This window comes from Grammomys surdaster, unplaced genomic scaffold (genome assembly GCF_004785775.1).
Source record: "Grammomys surdaster isolate TR1022 unplaced genomic scaffold, NIH_TR_1.0 98, whole genome shotgun sequence".
Classification (NCBI taxonomy): domain Eukaryota; kingdom Metazoa; phylum Chordata; class Mammalia; order Rodentia; family Muridae; genus Grammomys; species Grammomys surdaster.
In genome coordinates this window covers 3,219,055-3,232,294 of record NW_021604577.1, presented here as the reverse complement: position 1 = coordinate 3,232,294, position 13,240 = coordinate 3,219,055, and the positions used below count along the sequence as shown (strand labels likewise).

The window sequence follows — 13,240 nt, the reverse complement described above, 5'->3', positions numbered from 1 at the left end:
ATGAATCAATGCATCACAATGTACCTCATGAAAGTGTACAAGTGTATCAATCAAAAACTGAAAAACAAAGAAAGTGTTATAATGGCAGGTAACCTAACCTGATATGATTGTATTTCTGAAGCACGATTTCGGCAGTAAAACATGTACAAAACAGGTGGATATGTAGGGAATATACCAAAATAAGATGGCAACATGACACAATGAGGGAATGCACCCATAAACTGTTAGACTCAACTAGAAGGGGCTCTAGATACTAGACGATGGCCATGCACTCTGAAAAATAACAGAGAGCAACATAGAGTTTCTGAAGATTCATCAAGAGAAACCACTTTAGACAGTAAAAAAGGAAAGACGGATATAAATATAAATGGCTCTGGTGAGTAGATATCATACAACTTAAGACATATATATAGAAGAAACCATATTGCAAATACCTGGAGTTGTAAGCTTGGACTTACAGTTTATTTAGATAGTTTCAGCATAGTGATAATAGGCATTAATCTGACACCAATGAAATATTGGAGGAAAAATTATATGGAGTTAACAGAAATATAATACTAGGCATATCTGTTATGCTTATTAGCTGCCAAGAATATTCAATAGATGTTTTTACAGACAGTATATAGACAAACAAATGGATAGATTTATCTGTTAATGTACGTCTGTGAGATAGGCATTGATTTCCCAATTTTGAAAAGATTAAGAAGCATTCTCAAAAATATGGTGAGTTTCTAAATCACTGTACTGTAGTACCCTTAAGTAGCTTTACACTGTTTCCTTTAGTATATGTTCCCTCTTACTCACTTTCTTACCTAAAATACAAACCAAAGTAATCTCCAGTGCACATTGTTGTTACTCTGAGATAGTAAGTATTGAGTTGAATGCCTTGTCGAATGTATATATGGACTTTTTCACTGAGCAATTAAAACATCCATTCACTTTAATTTGTGAGTCTTTTTTTTTAAATGATAGAACCTTAGTATGTAGCCTAAGCCTGTCGACAACTTACAATTTGTTCCAGAACAATCTCAAGTTACTAATCTCTCTACCTCAGCTCCGATCGGATGTGAGAACATGCCACACATCTGGCACTGTACATAAATGTGTCCAGTTTCAGTTTTCTCACTTCTTGGGCCAGGCGCCTTCACTGTGCCCATATCAGTTACTCTCAGATGCTAGCCATAATAAAACTCTTGAGAATAGGATGAAAAGGAAGCATGCACATGCCAACAGTTGCACCATCCTTACAAACTCCTAACACAAAGACAAAGAGAAGGAGAGATTCAGACAAATCACTTACAGGCTGTCTTGACTATCGAAATAGAGACGTTAAGTGCTATTGATCCCTGTGGTAGGATAATCTGTTATTCCTTCCTCTCTACAGAGAAATCATTAATTTTGTTTCATTGAAGAGATTTGTATCATTCAAACTCGTGTCAGGAATCAGACTGCCCACTAAAAACCCATGATTAAGGAGGTACTAATGAAAGGGAAATTGAGAACAGGATGGAGTTAGAAAACAGCAAAGTCTGCACACATCTCTGGAAATAAATGAGTGCAGGGAGCCCTTTCCTATCTGGCCCAAGCTAGATATGCAGGGATCTATCCAGATTTGAGCCAGAATAGAGCCTCAAGACAGGGCTCAGACTAACTGAGCAGAGAGAAAACCATGTACAAAACTCTCTCTGACAGTCTGATAGGGAAATAAACTCCCTCAACCAGTTCAGCTACAACAAACATCTTCTACATTGTGGCTTAACCATAGCCCAGATGAATCAGTCCTGTGAAGCAGAATAAGATATATATATATAATATATATATATGCACACACACACACACACTGCTACAAAATGAAGGGTTGATGAGTTTCCTTTCTCAACACTATAATGATAGATTAGCCCTTCCTCTCTGTTACCACATCTAGCTGTTGACTAGTAGAAAGATGAGTAAGCCATGACTCCACAAGACCAAGGTAGCACTTTCCTTTTCCTGACACTTAATTAGAATTGTTTTTCATTATTATCTATTCAGAATATATAATGTAAATTCATAAATAAAGTACATTGAAACTAGTATATGCTTGTGTGTGTAAACATTGAAATGCATTTAAATAGTCCAGACTCAATGTTATTTATGCCACACAAAGTCACCTGTTGTCAGTTCACATGACCTTAGATAGTATGTGTTATTATTCATATATGCATTGGAATCATAAAACACAGGCAGGATAAATGAATCACAAAAGTTCACACACTGAGGAAAAGTAACACAGTATAACAAGGTTCAAAGGAACCAAAAGCTGTTGGACTCAAGAGTTGCTGCCTACAACTCTGCTGAATCACAGAGTAATACACTATTGTATCCTTTGTTTTTGGAAAGCAAACAAGTAAAAATGCCGCCTACCCTACAATAACCTTAAATTCATTTTCCTGAACTGCTTTCGTGATACAAAGACTGAGGGGATTATTTAAGCATCACTTGACATCTCTATAATTTCGTGGTCTGAACACTTCACAGTAGGCAGAGGAGGAAAAATTAAATCATTATGCGAAAGGCAATTCGAATTTGGATATAAATCCCTAAAGAATCAAACAAAGAATTCTTTCTTTTCCTCACCATGTTTTCTACCCTCTGCAAATACCTATGTCTTCTCCCACCTACAGCAACTTTTGTAGCCAGTTGAGTCCAGCATAATTGAAGAAGAGAATGAGCAATAAAATGACTCCCAATGACATTCTGCTATGCAGATAGATCACTGTTCTTTTCATCCAGCATCAGAGAAGATTCTTCCTGCACTAGATGAGAACTAACACAGATAACCATGACTCGGTGATGTGCAGAGAGACAGAGACTTTGGAAAGCTCAGTTCCCAGTGGTACCTCTTCAGTGACCTCCTCCCCATCAAGGGTTAGGGAGTTAGGCAGAAGAGGAGGGAAACATATTATAAGGGTCAGAGGGTATGGATGGTTCCAAGGAGAACAACAAGACTAATGCACATAGGAAATGTAATAGCATGTACCTGGACCTGCACAAGTTTAGTACAGAGGATGGGTACACAAGACCTTCTATTCCCAAACCAAAAAGCTATCTGCAACTGACGCACACTTTTAAAGAAAAATATAGTTTTCTCCAATGAAGCCTCACTGTGTATATTAACCATATTTAAAGGTGGGTCCCAGACCAACAGTAGATGGTCAACATAAAACAACCTCACTGGTGTTTTTATAAACTTTTTTTTGTCTCATATTACATTTTCTGGGTATTTTTGTCTTACTAGCCTTTTCTTGTGTATTGTGGTTTCCAGTCTTGTGATTTTTATGGGTTTGGTTGTATATGTTCCTCACCATTTTCCTTTTATTTATTATTCAAGTTTATTTCCTTTGTTTGTTAAACCAAGAAATAAAGGGCAAGGAGTTTGGTAGGGAGTGAGATGAGAAGAAACTGGGAGCAGTCATGAGAGGAAAAACAGGGATCAGAATATGTTCTTTGAAGACATTTTTTTTTTCTATAAAGGAAAACATGACGGCAATGAAAAAGAAGTGAGCACAGGAAAAACTTCATATCTAATGTTATTTTAGGAAACACAACCAAAAATTTCTATAATATTATGCTTTGAAGGTCAGAGCACATTGTGCTTGGTGCTGGACATGTCAGAAGTGCCTTTATCACCATGAACATTCCTGCATCCTGGAGTCCTGGAACAGACGTGTAAATGCAAATCCACAGGTGTGTCCTGAACAACTACCCTTTATGTATATGCCCAATTGATTCAATTCTGCATTTTATTTCTCCATTTTTGATTTTACCCTTTTCTCATGTATTACCTATAAGAGTAAAACATTACCTTCAGAGCAAAAGATTCACCTAAAGATTCTTGTGAAATAAGTTCACGATATACAAATGAGACAAAAGAAAGTAAGCAAGTATTTTGGCTATCGATCAATGGTTATGCGTACTAGCTGTTTTTGCTGAGAACTCATTATCAATGCTTAGCACCCAGAAGGCAATTGTTTGAAACTCCTCTTTCAGGTTGTCACATGTACTCCTCTGGCCATCACAGGTGCCAGGAATGCATGTGACACACATAAACAGAAAATTTAAAAGTCATGTTTATAAGGAAAGTAAACAAACTAATTGTTGCTGACATATACATTTTGGTTTATATTCTTCTTCTTTTGAAACTATTTTACAAGTAGCCAGTTAAGACTGTGTTGAGGTGGATGCAGTAACTGTATCAAGCAGACGAGAATCATTGCAACTTGTTTCTCTCATGTTATTGATGTATTTATTAAACAGAGAAGATGATAAAAAATTACTGTGATCTTAGATTTGTTATTAATTGCTTGTACACTAAACATCATATATTCACTATTCCATTAATTTAATTGATTTTACTAATGGAATGTGATTCTTAACTAGAAAAGAAAATTCAAGTAAGTGCTTAAGGCGATATTCCAGGTATGATATGTCAAAGATCCTGTGTTAGAAAACAGAGAAGTTATGTGGTCTTTGCTAAGACCAAAAGAACATGGTTACAGAGGAGATCAGGGTTTAGTTTTAGAGCTTTTAAAACAATTTATGTTTTTCCTATTTTGAAATTGTGTGTGTGTATGTGTTGCATTATTTTGTGAATATAGACGTGTCAGTGTCACTGTGTACAAGGAAGTCAGTAGATGATGTTGGTAGCCAGTATCTGCCCTCCATCTTCTTTCAAGTTTTGGTCTTTTTATTGCTCAGTGCTGTGTGGACCAGACTTGCTGGCCTAACAGATCCTCCTATTTTGGCTTCCCTTCCCTGAGAAGGAGTAGGGGTATTAAAAATGGCTTTAGGTGACATCTGGGAAATGTAGTTTATATCTGCACACTTGTGCAGCAAGCACTCCTGCCCACTGTATCAATCTACCTTTCTTCAAGAATTATTGCGAATACATTATCCTTCTTTTTTAAAGATTAGGTAAAATGTATTGTTCCCACTTTAGAGTATTGCACTAAATAGAAAAAAAAAAATCTAAAACCTGGTGTATGCAGACATTCTGTACTCAAATCTACACATAGCTGTGGTTTGATAACAGGCCACAGGATTCCCACTGTGCCCTCAATTATAGATAAAGGCCATCATTCTTAGGAACTGTTCTCTCTAAAATCAGTCGCCTAGTGTGATTTTGTTTCCTCTACTGCTTTTTAAAACATTGTAGGTTTGAAATTTATCATCCAGGAACAAGGCTCCAACTACCTACCTGTTTTCACCATAATAAACTATTTAACTGAATTGATATTTTCTTTATTCCACATGTATTGAAAGCCAAAAAAAGAAGATTTTATTTTGTATTATTATCATTGTCACCAGATTCAAGAAGAATGGGCAGCCATTGTGCTTCATGTCATAATATCTAATAAGTACCTAGAACCCAAACCATCATATGGTGGCTTAGAAATCATACTTATAAAACTGGGAGCTTACATTCCTAAATATATCTTTTCAAAAATACTTTTTTGTTTTTTCTTCTTTTTTTTTAATTGGATATTTTATTTATTTACATTTCAGATGCCATCCCCTTTCCCCATTCCCCCTCCCTAAAAAAAAAAAAAAATCCTATTCCCCCTCGTTCTTTTTGCTTTTATACCATTTTAATTACATGCAAGTATTAAGGTCAGTTCCAGGTTGAGGAACTAGCAACACAATAGATGCAAATAGTCAAGGAACAAGCAAGACAATAAACACAAATAGTCAAAGAACAAGCAAAGCAATAAAATTCCGTGATTACTCCCATGATCATGCTCACTGTTTCTAAGGGCTTATCAGGATGATCAAAATATCTGAGCCACTTCCCTGTCCTATCCCAAATTCATTTTCATCTCTGAAGCCTACTTCCTTGTTCTAGCCTAAAATGTAGATCCCTTTCTGAAATTACTTCTTTGTTCTAGCCTAATGTCAGATTCCTGCCTGAAGCCCACTTCCTTGTGCTTGGACAATGCCATATTCCTGCCAAGCAGTCCATTTAAAGATTTATTATATATACAGCTTTCTGAATGCATGTATGCTTGCAGGCCAGAGCAGGTCACTAGATCCCCATTACAGATGGTTGTGAGTCACCCTGTGGTATCTAGGAATTGAACTCAAGACCTCTGGAAGAGTAGACAGTGCTCTTAACCGCTACACCATCTCTCCAGCCCCGCTAAACATATATTTTGAAAAAAACAAAAGTAAAGAAAACAAGATGTGAAGAATGTCTGCATAGTAGAAGAGACAATGAGAAGAGAATGTCTGCAAACTGCATACTCAAGACAAGCTCAAATCACATATCTTGAAATGAGAAAATAGGGGCTTCTGGTCCCTTCTTTAGTTGATTTTAGTACATTTTAGAAATTTTAATAAATTTCTCCCTTTCCTCCAGCCAACAGAACATTTTTCTTCAAAATTTCAGTGTACTTTATATTCTTTTCAAATACGAAAGTGAAGTTTTATTAATCGCATATATACCTGTAATATATTACCCTATAGTACGATTTCTACTGGAGATATTACATATTATGCTTTGGCCTATGTGCCTAGGCTTTTAATTGCTAGGCAATGCAGAGGGAAAAAAAAACACACAGCTCAAATAATTTCATAGCAACCTGTCATAATTTAATAAGCACAAGAGTGAATAATTTGATAAAACTTGTTTAAAATGCAGAAATGAGTCTGCATCCTTGAAAAGAAAGGTTTGCATTCTCAGTACACATTTCTTATATTATTTCCAAGTCACTTCCAATTAAAATCTGAGGGAGTGAACTACAGTGAGCATTATTTTATCACATGATGATTCACAATAATTACTTGTAGCTGTCAGCAACCAAAAGTGGAGTTATAGCACACTCAACTTGAAAATTATATCTGAATGGTTTCTCAAAACCACACACATTTGACATTTTAAACAAAAATGTATGTATGAAATGAAGAGGCTATATAAACAGTTCTCTTGAACAACGTCTTTTCAGATTCCTTATCTACTAATTTTACATATCTAAAAAGTAAAAGTTTAAAGTGATATCTAAGAAAAAAATTACACATTTATAGGCTCTTTTTTTTTCTGCATTTGTGGGATGTCTGAACCAAGGAGTTACCACAATTAATCAAACACAGATTGATTAACTAGTTGTGTTGGTGTTTAAAAAGTCTGGTACAATTGGTGATTCTAAAATCCTTATATGATAAAAATTGTGTGGGCTGCAATATCAATCCATGAAGAATTTTATTAAAGATCAATGAAAGGAGTTAATATTAATGATGAATGTATTTTGCTGCAAACATACATAAATAGTTTAAAAAGTTAAAATCCAATGTTGCTTTCAACATTAGGGGAAAGCTTACTTTTATGAAAATATGCTTTTTATAAGAAGGAAGGTGACATACTTCTTCAATCAAATGTTGAGATTAGTAGGAAAAATGTAATTTTCTGTACTTAGCCCTGAGCAGTTTGGAGTGAAGCATAAAAAAAGAAATAAAATCAACAAGAAAATTACTATACATGTTATTATAACAAGGAAAACATATACTGTAGAGGCTAGTATGCTGGTCTACACATATTTAATTTAATTTCTAAATCCAGGCAGCTGAGAACAGCTCTGTTTCATAACGATGTGGCTTTCACTCAAATCCCTTCTATGCTTCTTTGTTCTTTTAAATACTTTTTGTGAATATATTTTCTGTATTTTCTCAAATCATTTAATGTTTTGCTAGGTTGTTTTAATGTTTGTATGGAAAATATCTTAGTACAGCTTGCTATTTTTTTAATACATTAGCCAATCAGGACTAGGGGAAAGAACTTTATTAGATTACATGATAAAAGGATTAATAAAGATTCTTGCTTTATTTTGTACTCCCTCATTAGTTTAAGTAGATAAGCAAGACTTTCCTGATTAGTGATTAAATTTTTTCATTAGGTAACTTCCACCTAACTCTGAATCTCAGACATTTCAAAACCACTCCTTTGTTCTCTGTAATAATTGGCCACTGGTACATGCTTCTAAAGGTGAAACCTTATTCAGTATCTATGGCCATTTCAGTAGAAGGACGTTAAACAATTAAAGTATGAAGAGAGTGGAAACAGACGGGGAAAATCAAATCCTGTGATTCTCAGAGAGAGAGAGAGATGTAAATTTTTTCCAGCTATAAATAAAACAAATTTAGAGTGGATCACAGAGGTCATTTTGTTCACCCTGTTCATCTTGGTTGCAGGTCTATTCTTTCATTTAGCTGTCTGTGAAATCCTATAAAAGGTGATCACATTCATTAAGCCCAGCTTACTCATCTGGGAACCTGGAGGTCAGTCATTTCTGAAGTCTCCCCTAAGGTCCTAGATTTGTTAGTCAGCAATTTGTTTGCATTCAGAAACTGGCCAAGTGACCGCTGGCCTCACTCCAGACGCTTCGGAAACAGCATGTCAGCTCAACAGGAACAAAATTTAGTTTAGATATGCTTTCCTCTCCAAACAGCATTTATAAGTAGCACAAAAATAATATAGGCTGTCTGAGTTTATACAGGAAATTGTAACTCTCTAAGGAGAAAAATGCCTATATATCTTATACACCAAATACAGAAACTGGGTCATCACTATGACCTAGTCGAGAGTAAAGTTATAAAGTCCTTTATAAAAATCTTAAAACTTAGTCCAAGGGAAAGTTATAAAGTTCTCTGTAAAAAATCTCAAGAGAAAAGCAAGAGAGCGAGAGAACAGGAGTGAGAGAGAGTGAACGAGAGTGAGCTAGCCCCATGGCACAAGTTTGTTTGTTTGTTTGTTTTTATTTTTTATTGGATAATTAATTGATTTATATTTCATCCCCTTTCCCCATTTCTCCTCCCTAGAACCCCTTTCCCATCCACCCTCCTCCTTTTAGCTTTTATACCATTTTAACAAGTTTGTAGTCCAAGTTATTCAGGAACATGTACCAAAAAGATCCTCAGTCCAAGACCAAATTGAGCAAAGTTCTATTCTCATTCCCCAACACTGAAAGTAAAACTAAACAAATAATTGAAGAAAGGGGGAAAAAAAGAGAGGTAGGGAAGGAGACTGACACTAAGACAAGATAATGTTACAGTAAAATGACTTTCAAAAGAATAAAAAGTTTGAAATGTTTAGAGTTCTTAGTGGTCAGAGAAATGCAAATCAAAATGACCCGGAGACTCTACCTCACTGCCAATCAGAATGGCTAAGATCAAAACCTCAGGATAGCACATGTTGGCCAGGATGTGGAGAAAGAGGAACACTCCTCCATTTCTGGTGGGATTGCAAACTGGTTCAACCACTCTGGAAATCAATCTGGACGTATCTCAAAAAATTGGAACTTGATCTACCTGAAGAGCCAGCAATACTACTCTTGGGAATATACCCAAAAGATGCCCCACCATGTCACAGGGGCACATGTTCCACTATGTTCATAGCTGCCTTGTTTGAGATAGCCAGAAGCTGGAAACAACCCAGAAGAATGACAGAAAATGTGGTTCATTTACACAATGGAATACTACTCAGCTATTAGGAACGAGGACATCCTGAGTTTTGCAGGCAAATGGATGCAAGCAGAAAATATCCTGAGTGAAGTAACACAGACCCAAAAGGACATGCATGGTATGTACTCACTAATAAGTGGATATTAGCCAAAAAAGTACAGAATACCCAAGATACACTCCACAGAATTCAAAAAGGTCAATAAGCTGAAGGGCCCAAGTGAGGATGCTTCAGTCCTACTTGGGAGGGAGAAGAAAGCAACCACAAGGTGGGAGGGAGGGAGAGACCTGGGAGGGAAAGAGGATTGAGGGTAGAGAAGGGAACATGATCTCATATTGGGTGGGGGAAAAGGACTGAAGCCCTTAGTGTCAGTAGAAAGAATGGAAACAGGCAACCTCGAGAGGTAGGAGATTGGGGGGGACCCTCTAGAATGTATCAGAGACCTGGAAGTTGAGAGACTCTCAGGACTCAAAGGGAGGGACCTTAGATGAAATGCCCAACAGTGACGAGAGGGAATTTATAGAGCTTACCTCCAGCAGGAAGACAGGGAATCAAATGAGGGAAGGGTTGCCATTCCACAGTCAAAATTCTGACCATAATTGTTCCTGTCTGAAAGAACTGCAGGGATGGAAATGGAGAGGAGCCTAAGGAAAAGAAGGTCCAGCAACAGGCCCAAAGTGGGATCCACCTCAAGGGGAGGCTCCAAGACCTGTCACTATTACTGAGGCTGTGGAGCATTCACAAAAAGGTACCTATCATGACTGCCCTCTGAAAGACCAACTAAACAGCTGAAAGAGTCAGATGCAGATATTTGCACCCAATCAGTGGACAGAAGCTGCTGATCCCTGTGGGTTGAATTAGGGAAAAGCTGGAAGAAGCTGAGGAGGAGTGTGACCCTGTAGTAGGACCAGCAGTCTCAATCAACCTGGACCCCTGAGATCTTTCAAACAGTGGACCACCAACCAGGCAGCATATTCCAGCTGATATGAGGCCTCAATGGATAAACAGCAGAGGACTGCTGGGTCTGGGTTCTGTCACAGAAGATGCACCTAACCTTTAAAATACTGGAGTCCCCAGGGACTTTAGAGATCTGGTGAGATGGGGTTGGGGGGAGGGACCATCCTCATGGAGACAGAAGGTGAAGAGGAATTATCTATGTGAAACAGTTGGAGGGTGGGACAGGAGGGGAATAAAATCTGTAGTATTAGATAAATAAATAAACAGATAAAATCCAGAGGTCCTTATTTCAACCAGCAGCCACATGGTAGCTCAGAACCACCTGTAATGGAATCTGATGCCCTCTTCTGGTGTGGCTGAAGATAACTAAAGTATACTCATATACATACAATAAATAAATCGTAAAGAACAAAAAGAGAGAATCACAAAATTTAGACTTAAATCTCAAATTAATTTTAATTGGTAATATTTCACTCAAGACATTTCAGTAGGCAGTATGTCATTATTCCAATTGTTTTGGAAACAACTTTATACTGTTATATTGTCATGGTACATAATTTGGATAGTGCACATTTTTATCCAATGTTACCACAACTAGAATTTATTTATTTTTTTATCTGTGATGTCTCAACAAAATGACATAATGATTGGTGCTTCAACAACATGAATTTTGGTTTTGGTGTTTAATAATTAGAGAAAAATAAAAGCTAGAATTATAGTTACACTCTTAGTAATAGATAAAAAAAAATGTCTTTACCACTCATCTTAAATCTCTACCATGAATGCCAGTGGGGAAAGGGAATTTGTAGAATCTACCTCCATTAGAAAGACAAGGAGCCAAGTGGAGGGACAAGATTGCCAACCCACAGTCAAAAACTCTGATCCAGAATTGTTCCTGTCTAAAAGGACTGCCGGGACAAAAATGGAGAAGAGACTGAGGGCAAGGCAGTCCAACTTGGCATCCATCTCAAAGGGAGGCTCCAAGGCCTGACACTATTACTGTTGCTATGTTGTGCTTAGAGACAGGACCCAAGCATGGCTGTCCTTGAGAGGCCCAACAAGCAGCTGACAGAGACATTAGCAGATACTTATCCCTCTTGGAGTGAATCAGGGACCCTTTGGTTGAATTAGGAAAAGGCTGGAAGAAGCTGAGGAGGAGGGTGACCTCATAGGAAAACCAACAGTCTCAACTACACTGAGCCACTAACTAGGCAGCATACACTAGATGGTTCGTGGCCCCCGACACACATACAGCAGTGGACTGTCTGGTCTTCAGGCAGTGAAGAGATGCCTAACCTGTGAGAGACTTGAGGCCTCAGGGAGGTTGGAGGCCTGAAGTGGGGTGTGGGAGTGGGTACACATCCTCTTGGAGACATCTGGGAGGAGGAACAGGATGAGGAACTGTGGGAGGCAGTGGACCAGGAAGGACACAAGGATTGGATTGTAAAAAAGTAAAAGTAATTAAAAGAAATTCTCTACCATGAGTGAATAAGTGTGAGTCAGTATTAAACAGTAGGAGAAAACAATTTCATTATTAAGCAACTCAAAGCCCATTTTAATCAGTATTACGTATTGATATTACATTTTATTTTCACTTGCTCAATGAATAAAAAAAAACATATTCTGAGCCCTCATTTTAAAGATGTAACTAAAGTTAGTGGTTTAAGTTTATATTTGAAATGATTTCTTAGTGGTCAGTAACACATACTTACAAAGATTGTTTCTGGACTTCTCCCTTCATATTTTAAGTTTTGGTGGAGAAATTCCCTCTAGGAGAATGTTGTTCAGAATTTAAGGGAAACAATCTCAACAAGGAAGCTGGTGCAAGCTGAAATGAACTTTGTAAAGAAATTGTGTCTCACTGTCTACTGTGATACGGACAGCTGTTAAAATCGTAGGGAGATATATGCAATGTATTGTGTTTTGAGACCTCAAGAGCATATTCACCAGAGAAAAAGAAAAAAACAGTCTACCTATTATAATATATGTTAGGCCAGTTTTCAAATGTAGGCCATGTATCTTGACAAATCCAAATCATGCAAACATGAATTTTAAAAGATGAGAAAGTAAATTTGCCACGTGAGTGTACCAAATCCATTTCCCAATCAGACAATCTGTAAATTCTAGGCTGTGAGGGAAGATCATGTAGGTTTTAGTTTATACTTTATATTCACTGCGGGTACTTTCACAGACAGGTCCCAGAGCTTCCCTTTGTATGATAATTGTTTTCTAATTTTTATGTAAAGACAACAAAACCTCAAGGTAACATTTGATGGAATTGTTTAGAAGATGACAAACTTACAGGGGTTACTACATTTCATTTTCTGTTTAGTACAAGTTTAAACTAAAAAAAATCTGTTTAATATATGCTGTTATTACTTAATAAATGCCATGCTATTGTTATCATGTACTATTTGAAGACTAAAAACGAGTAAAAATAAGATATATGAGCTGCACATTTTGTTATGCTCCAAGTCAAACTCTTACTTGTATCTTTTTGACCACATTTTAAATTAAGAATGATATATGCTACACCATAATCAATGATTCCAGTATATTACTATATAAGAGACTGTAAGTGCTCAGGAAGCTAACTTGCCATGTGAAGGAAGGCTCCCTGAGGTAGAGAGATGTGAACCAGATCCACACACTAAATAAGCAAGATGTGATGAGTTAGCACTTAAAATATCGCAGCCTTGGGAATATTTTTAAAAATTAGGGATGAAGTTGTAGGGATGGCCCAGAAGTTCACAGCATTTGCTATTCTTGGAGAGGACAGGGGTTCAGTTCCTAGCA

The 13,240-nt window shown here is 37.0% G+C and overlaps 1 protein-coding gene across 1 annotated transcript in view; it reads right to left on the bottom strand.

Moving 5' to 3' along the window:
- The window catches only part of Mdga2 (MAM domain containing glycosylphosphatidylinositol anchor 2), a 732,366-nt gene that overhangs the window by 417,899 nt on the left and 301,227 nt on the right, over positions 1 to 13,240 (bottom strand). The gene's annotated exons all lie outside the window — the stretch shown is intronic.